The 8,225-nt window shown below is 41.1% G+C and overlaps 1 protein-coding gene across 2 annotated transcripts in view; it reads left to right on the top strand.

The window, feature by feature from the left end:
• The first annotated feature begins 2,031 nt into the window (after window positions 1–2,031).
• The window catches only part of si:dkey-43k4.5 (potassium voltage-gated channel subfamily S member 2), a 28,048-nt gene continuing 21,854 nt past the window's right edge, over window positions 2,032–8,225 (top strand). For both annotated transcript variants that reach the window (XM_043242913.1, XM_043242912.1), the window contains exon 1: window positions 2,032–2,256. The gene's annotated coding sequence lies outside the window, so the exon portion shown is untranslated. The remainder of the gene's footprint in view (window positions 2,257–8,225) is intronic.

Here is an 8,225-nt window from a genome sequence, read left to right as displayed (position 1 = left end):
TTGTGCCTTAACTCTTGCTGTCCTGTTACTGCCTCAGGCCATTTCTAAAACTTCTGTGCTCTCTGTTTCAGTTCTGCTTTACCCACCATGGTGCTCTGTGTGTGCTACCGTGGTGGTCTCCAGCTCTAACTGCACAGCTGTGGTTCCATCCTGGCTGCCTGGTCTGCTGGCTCCTCCCTGATCTCTTACTCTGTCTGTGCTACTCTGGTCACTTGCTCCCATAGCCAGACCTTCAAACTCACAACTAAAGGACTGGAATACATGACAGGTTTTCTTGACCAAGGCATAAGGTTGTTTGACTGACATGTCGTGAACTTTGAATATTTCAGATACTTTTGAAAACCCAGCCTTAATCCTGATAACCACTCATCATCACAGTTGTAAACATTTGTTTTCAGACGGTAAAGACGGTAAAGAACATGATACACGTTTCCCGGAAATCCTGTATGATTTAATCAATTCAACGACAACTTCAAAAGTCCTGAAGTGTTTCCAGATAAGTGTGCCATATGCATTAGACATTCATGAAACGGTCTGTGGGCGTGAAATGAAACGGTCTTCTTGCTCCCCCACAATCTCCAGGACCCCTTCCACTACATGGGCCTGGCCTTCCATTCTCACCTTCATTCCTTGTACTGCGACCTGTGTTTACTGTTGTTTCCATCAATAAATTCCAACACTAAGAAGCTTGTCCCTGCCTGCATCATTAAAGTTATATCAGCTTACTGCCAGCACTTAACTCTAAAAATATACTAACTTGTTCATTAATGGCTTCATTGTTTAGTTATAGTATGCTGGTAAATGATGTAGGTCATTTACGGTGTGATAATATCTTACTTTTACCCTTCACTTTATAAACTTCTCTAAGACTGAGAAGTGGGCCATTAAGTTGACCATCATCAAATTTACAACATTTAGAGCAAGACATGCATACCTCCTGTCAGACATTGATATTAATAAGACTAAAAGCCCTGCTGCTTTCTGATGCCTGACAGGAAAAGGTCTGCAGAGTTCCTAAGGGGTTTCAATTCTTGGTTCTCAGTATGAGAAGATTCAATTAAGTCTTGCATTCCCCTAATGGCCTGGGCAGAGCATAAACTAAAACGTGTACAGAGTCTAGAAATATCTGCTTTACTATAAAGTATAGGCTACTAAGCTCAAAAAGGATATCTGCTTCTTTAATGAAAACTTAGATCTTTGAGAATTTCCTTCTCACCTAAAATTGGGCTTTACAAAAAATCTTCAGTGTTGATGGAAACCTATAACAGTGGCTTTAACAATGAGAGTGTTTTGAACATTCACTACTCTACACTGCTCAGGGGTAGGGAAGGGTACAATTTTGATGACAATTTTCTAAGAATCAAAGAATCAAATTAGATAAATAGCAAACTAACATGAACATTAGGACTTCCGAAGCAGCAAAACAAGTGTATGAGGGTAAGAAAAGACTGATTAAGTTGTTTATATATGCGAACAGTACAAGGATATGCCATATGGCGCTGAATACACCTCTGATGGAGTCAGATTTCAGTGAAATAACTGCATAGGCTATTTGACCATTTGAGCCTGTTTGGTTGGATCATGCACTCACTAATACATAAGATAAATCTAAATTATTATATCTCCAATTATTTGGTTTAATTAGATTTTTTACTGACTATGATGAAATGCAAATGCAAAAATATTCATCTGAAAATCTGTTTAAAAACAATTATCACAGTTAACTAGATACTAGATTTTTCAGTATAGCCTAACAATTGTTTGACACATTGTTCATGCATGAGCTGACCCATTGAGAGTTCTTAGAAAAATGATAGAAGCCAGACATAGGTAAATAGCCTATAGTATAGGTGAACAGATTGATTAAAAAAAATATCCATAGCAAACTTATTTTGCCCCTAAACTTCCCTAAAAAGACTCGCAGGAAATTCCAATATCCTAGGTTAATTAAAAAATGGAGGTTCCTGTGAACTGCGGTGTTTGACTGCTAGGGTGTGTACTTTACCGCGCCTGACTGGATAACTGCGCGTCATTACACACCGAAGCAGAAGGAGCGGAGGGAAAATGAGCTAGTGGGGTCTGAGGAGGAATTTACTGCGAAGCGAAAAGACAAACTGATAGAAATATTGTACTTACAAAACCAGTCAACATAGATTACTGTTGATCAGCGGACTGATACTTTATGACATCTGACACAGGCGTCATAAACAAACGTGAAAAGAAAACAAGTGGAGAACAAACACTGGCATCTGTGTGGTAGGTCTCCTTTTTAAATTGTAGAATGATAAGCTTGATATATAAGGGAAGAACAGATTAAAAACGGAGATGTAACATTTTGCTTTAAATATTTTGATTTATATCAAAACGCAACAATAGCCTAATGGATTTGTTTAGGAAGTAAGCTACATTAAAAAAAAAGGTTACAGAGATGCGAATATCAAGTATAACGATAAAGAAACCAAATACATTGATCAAATGGAATCTGCACGAGTTGTTGTGCTTAAGATAGCGACATGCAATTTCTTAAGAACAGCAGTGGCCATTGATATTCTTTCAATTTAATACAGTACTTGCAAATGTATAAGCCAAATCCTGCTTATTTATTATTATTATTATTAATAATAATAATAATAATAATAATAATTATAATTATAATTATTATTATTATTATTATTGAATGTAGCCTATATACCTATAGCAGGGCTGTGCTTGTGACCTGTTACATCCTGCATTTGAACTGTGTTGATTTACTTACAGCATTGCATGGTTTTGAAGGTCTCCGAGTTTAAGAGTGAAAGCTGTCCTGTATTTTATCGATTTATCCTTTGACCCCTGGCAAGCGCTGTACGGAGGCTAATGTGGACAAAGTGAATGCTTGTATCTATCGTCCAGTAAACTTAAAATAAGAACGTCAACAACCGCTGTGCAATAGCCTATATAACATTTTACTAAAGGTTACCTTTTATATACACACTTCATATTTTACTAGCCTAGCCTATATTTTATTTAGGTTATTATTTTTGGTTTAGCATGTAGCCTATACTTTCTACAAGAAAGTTGAACGCACTGCTGTTTCTGGATGACACGATCTGCTTTTAAATCGAGTTATTTCGAGTAATCACTGGCTTCTATGGCGCTTGAGACGCTATATTGATACAAATTCATTTCGTCGATATCAGATTTCGACTGTTCAGACCGAATCTCTAAACCACAACAAATTGAGCGCGTCAGTGATTACTACATATTAATTGTGCCATGTAATATGGGCAAATAAATAGGTCTATCGATATTCGACTTAGTCTACGATCAGCAATGCGTATGGACTATATAGTTTTGCAGGGACCCTCTGTACTGTGTAGTAGGCTATACTTGTTTTAACAGAGCTAAATATTTTTCCAGCCTTTAACCCTAGCCCCAAACACTAAACATAACCTCACAGAAAACTTTTAGCATTTTATATTTTGTGAGTTTGCTTTTTTAATTAACTGACAGTCTGTTCACTAATCTTCAGTGTGTTTATTACATTGAGCTATATTTGGAGTTTATAATTGAAAACTAAAAAAGAAATCAATGAGAGGAAGTAGTCAGTTTACATTTACATTTATCCAAGACACTGTGATCAAGGAATACATCTGTTCTTTAGTTGCTTTTCCTGTGATCAAACCTGTGACCTTGGCTCTATACTGTGCTGTACTGACTAAGCTTCAGAAAGATATTTATGACACTAACCGTTTATTTTTATGATATCCACAAATCATTTTCGACAGTCCTAAAACCAAGAAAGTGATTTTATGATACAATGTGATTTGTTTACAATGGACACACGATCCAAGATAATGATTACACTTTCTCCAGCTGTAGAGGTCAGCAGCTCATTATATATAGAGGTCACTTGCTTACCCTAAACTTCATGAAGTATTTTTTAAAAATAAAATAGCTCACTAGTTTCTGATGATATAACTATATGTTTACAATGTGCTGTTGTTGTCATCTATATGATGATATTGATGTGTAAGCTGTCTGAATGCTCAGTTGAGAGTAACATAAAAAATTTTTTGGCTAGTATTCATTTTTTCATCAGTTTTCATAGAGAAGCAAGGACATATTCTAAAATATTCAACCATCATTATAAAAAAAATATTCAATGTACTTGATAAAAGTACATTTAATATGAATAAATATTTGCATGAAGCATAAACTAAAATAAGCAGTAGGCTATCTGAAATCACAAGTTGTCCATAAATCTGCTTCCAAGAAGATTTGAACATCAACAACAAACAAAACATTAGGAAATCATTTAGGCTACTTATGGTTTATGATCTTTCTGTCAGGAATGAACAAGGGTTCAGTTGCAGGTTTAGTACTTAAATTTATTTATTGTCTTTAAACAAAAGCTTGACTGGGGCAGAGGAACGGAAGACGTAACATCAGACAGAAAATAACAATAAATGACAAACAAGTCAATAAATGAGCCTCCAGTCACTCCGCTAGGCAGGGAGCGTTTGGCAAAAGGGAATCTTCTCTAATAGTCTCTGCAAAAGTCCTGTTGCTTCATCCCAGCACAAGATCCAAAAGGAGGAACCAGGACTGGAACAGGGGAACAGAGGTCTGGAGAAAACAAGAGGCAGAGCGAGCAAAGAGTAAAAGAAAACAGCTATGCTTGGAGCCTAGATAGACAGGACAGGACAGGACAGGACAGGACATTACAGGACTGGGTACAAATGCAGCATCCTCACACCACAACGGTCTTGCAGACACAAGACTGCAAACGAGGGGAACGTAAGTAGAGGGGCAATTAAGGAGCTAATGAGCCACAGGTGAGAAGGCAGCTGAAGTGGTTAATAGATGACAATGGAGAGGGAAAACACAAGCACATGGCAAAATGTTAGACAGACAAAAAACCAAAAAGTCATGACAGTACCCCCCCTCCCAGGAGTGCCACCTGGTGCCCCCAGGAGGAGCCCACCTCGTCGCTGGCGGAAGTCCTCTACCAGAGTCTAAGGAGCAGGAGCCCTGTGACGATCACCCGCTGCTTTGGTCCGTCTGGAAACCCAGGCCAAGACCTCCTTAGCCCTCCTCCAGGTGCGATGACACTGACGGACGAAGGCTAAGGCAGACGGGACCGCAGCCTCAGGTTCCTGAGTAGGGAAAAGGGATGGTTGATAACCCATAGAACATTGAAAGGGAGACATACCTATGGACACTACAGCAAGGGAATTGTGGTAATATTCGACCCACGTTAGTTGCTGGCTCCAGGAACTCTGACTGTGTGACGCCATACAGCGGAGAGCTCTCGAGAGATCCTGATTGGCTGGCTCGGACTGCCCATTGGTCTGGGGGTGAAAACCTGAAGACAGACTTGTAGAGGCCCCGATCTTTCTACAGAACTCTTTCCAAAACCGAGAGACAAATTGTGGTTCTCTGTCGGAGAATCCATGAATCCGGAAGACGTAGTCCACCACGACCTGTGCGGTCTCCTTGGTGGAGGGGAGTTTGGGCAAAGGGATAAAATGGGACACTTTGGAGAAGCGATCGACCACCCTCAGAATCACAGTGTTGCCCTTTCGATGGGGGAAGGCCAGAAACAAAGTCAAGGGCCAGGTGTGACCAAGGACGAGAGGGAATGGGCAAAGGCTGCAACAGAAGGAGAAGAGAAGGTGGCCATTGAGAGAGCGAACAGGGATGGGGAAAGGGAGAGGAATGGCAGGAATGCCCCACTGTGCTGCAACCGAGGTGTCCAAAAAATTGCCCTCAGCTCCTGAGTCCACAAGAGCTGGGCAAGAGTGACTGGAATCCTTGAACTGACTGGACACAGGAAGCAGGGAATGAGACTTGGGGGATTCGGAACATAGAGAGACGCCCATCAGGATCCCTCAACTTGTTGATGGGCCCCGGCTTTTAAAGAACATTGGAATTGGTGGAATTGGTTACTCTCTCATCCAAGGTCCAGGAGGGCCGAGCAGTCCACCATTGTCAGAGCTTTTGCTTGAGATGCTTTATTTTGGCCACTAGATGTCCCTATAGAGCCTCACGTCTGCATTATGTTTCTAATCAGTGCAACTGCTTTCACATGTGCCTTGTTTTAGCCTATGTATTTAAACAGAGGACTTCCTTTGGGTTCTTTGCTTGGATATTGATGTTCCTTAGCCAGTCCTATTGTAAGTCTGCTCTAGAACTTTTTTGGCAAATCATTTGTTTCTATGTTAAATTAGGCTTGTTTATGCCTTCTCCCTGAATTTAGTTTTGGAGGTGTTTTTGCCTTTTTTGGACTGATGATTATTGTTTTGACCTTCTCTAAGAAAAGGGATTTTTTGTGCCCGTTGCTTTTTGCTCATTAAACTTTGCTGAGTTAATCCAAGAACGCGTCTCACTATTGGGTTCAACTGTCTTCTGTGGCTCAGAGGTGGAACATAAGACTCTCCTGCCAGAGACCCGGGTTCTAGTCCCAGTCCTGACAACCGTTGACGGCAATGCTGAAGACGTCCCTCCACACCAGCCCCTCCCGAAACCTGGCTCGCAAAGCAGCTTCGTTCCAGTCACAGGTGGCCGCCAGTGTTCTAAATTGGATAAAGTAATCTGTGACTGAGCAACCGTCCTGCCTCAGCCGCACCAACTAGGAGGAACTCCTGGAATGTGGCAAAGAAAGGGGCATAAGCATCCCACACAACAGTTGCCCAATCACGAGCTCTCCCTTAAAGGATGGTGTGATCACAAATGCCACCTGAGACTCCTTCGTGGCATAACGGCTGGGCTGGAGTGCAAAGACCAAGGAGGATCCCCATCAAAAGGGGGAGGACTGTTCTGGCCCAGCCAGAGAAGCAGCAATGTTGCTAGCCTGGGCCTCTTGCTGGAGCTCCTGCACCCTGACTCTGAGCTTAGCAACTTGGGCTGTCAGAAGGTCAACGTCTCTTGCAGTTAATTGGGTAGCTGTTAATTGGGTAGAATGCTGACCACGGAGAATGGCCTGTTGTGTCACAGCAGTCCTGACTTGATCTTCTGACTGACTGTTCTGTCAGGAACGAACAAGGATTCAGTTGCAGGTTTCAAATTTATTTATTGTCTTTAAACAAAAACTTGACTAGGGCAGAGGAACGGAAGACGTAACATCAGACAGAAAATAACAGAATCAAGTCAATAAACGAGCCTCCAGTCACTCCGCTAGGCAGGGAGCGTTTGGCAAAAGGGAATCTTCTCTAATAGTCTCTGCAACAGTCCTGCTGCTTCATCCCAGCACAAGATCCAAAAAGGGGCAGGTAAGGAGAAGCTGCCAAACACAGCATTGGAGGAACCAGGACTGGAACAGGGGAACAGAGGTCTGGAGAAAACAAGAGGCAGAGCGAGCAAAGAGTAAAAAAAAAAACAGCTATGCTTGGAGCCTGGACAGGACAGGACAGGACAGGACAGGACAGGACAGGACAGGACAGGACAGGACAGGACAGGACAGGACAGGACAGGACAGGACAGGACACAAATGCAGCATCCTCACACTACAACGGTCTTGCAGACACAAGACTGCACACGAGGGGAACTTAAGTAGAAAGGCAATTAAGGAGCTAATGAGCCACAGGTGAGAAGGCAGCTGAAGTGGTTAATAGATGACAATGGGGAGGGAAAACACAAGCACATGGCAAACTGTTAGACAGACAAAAAACAAAAACAAACTGATCAGACTGAAGTCATGACACTTTCAACAAAATGTTGCTTTGTGAACTCTCCATGTACATTGTTTACAAAACAAAATATGATTAGGGATGCCAATAAAAATAAACTATCCACTTGTTCCTCATGCTGAGATCCTTCTGATATCTGTACTACAAAGTTGTGAACAAGCTTTTTAAAGCTTTTTTTCCACCCCAAAATGAAAATATTGTCATTAATCACCTACATGTCGTTCCAAACCCATAAAAGCTTTGTTTGTCCTCTGAACACAATTTAAAGGTCCCATATTGTACACCTTCCTAGAGTTTTCATTTTAAGTGTTGATGTCCTTAACAATATATATTTGCAGTATAAGTACCAAATACCATCTCCTCTTCTCTTTACAGCTCCTCTCTTGGGAGCTCTGCCAGAAACAGATTTATTTTGTCAAAATAGTTGCCTGCTGAAACTGAAATGTATACATTTCATCATAACTAGATAGACACGGTAATTTGGCTTTAATATAAACGTTAAATGTTTATCCACTTCATAGTAACAATCCTGTCGGATCGTCTATCCTTGCAGTG

Source organism: Puntigrus tetrazona, chromosome 6 (genome assembly GCF_018831695.1).
Source record: "Puntigrus tetrazona isolate hp1 chromosome 6, ASM1883169v1, whole genome shotgun sequence".
NCBI classification, from domain to species: Eukaryota; Metazoa; Chordata; class Actinopteri; order Cypriniformes; family Cyprinidae; genus Puntigrus; species Puntigrus tetrazona.
This window is presented reverse-complemented; position numbering and strand designations above follow the sequence as displayed.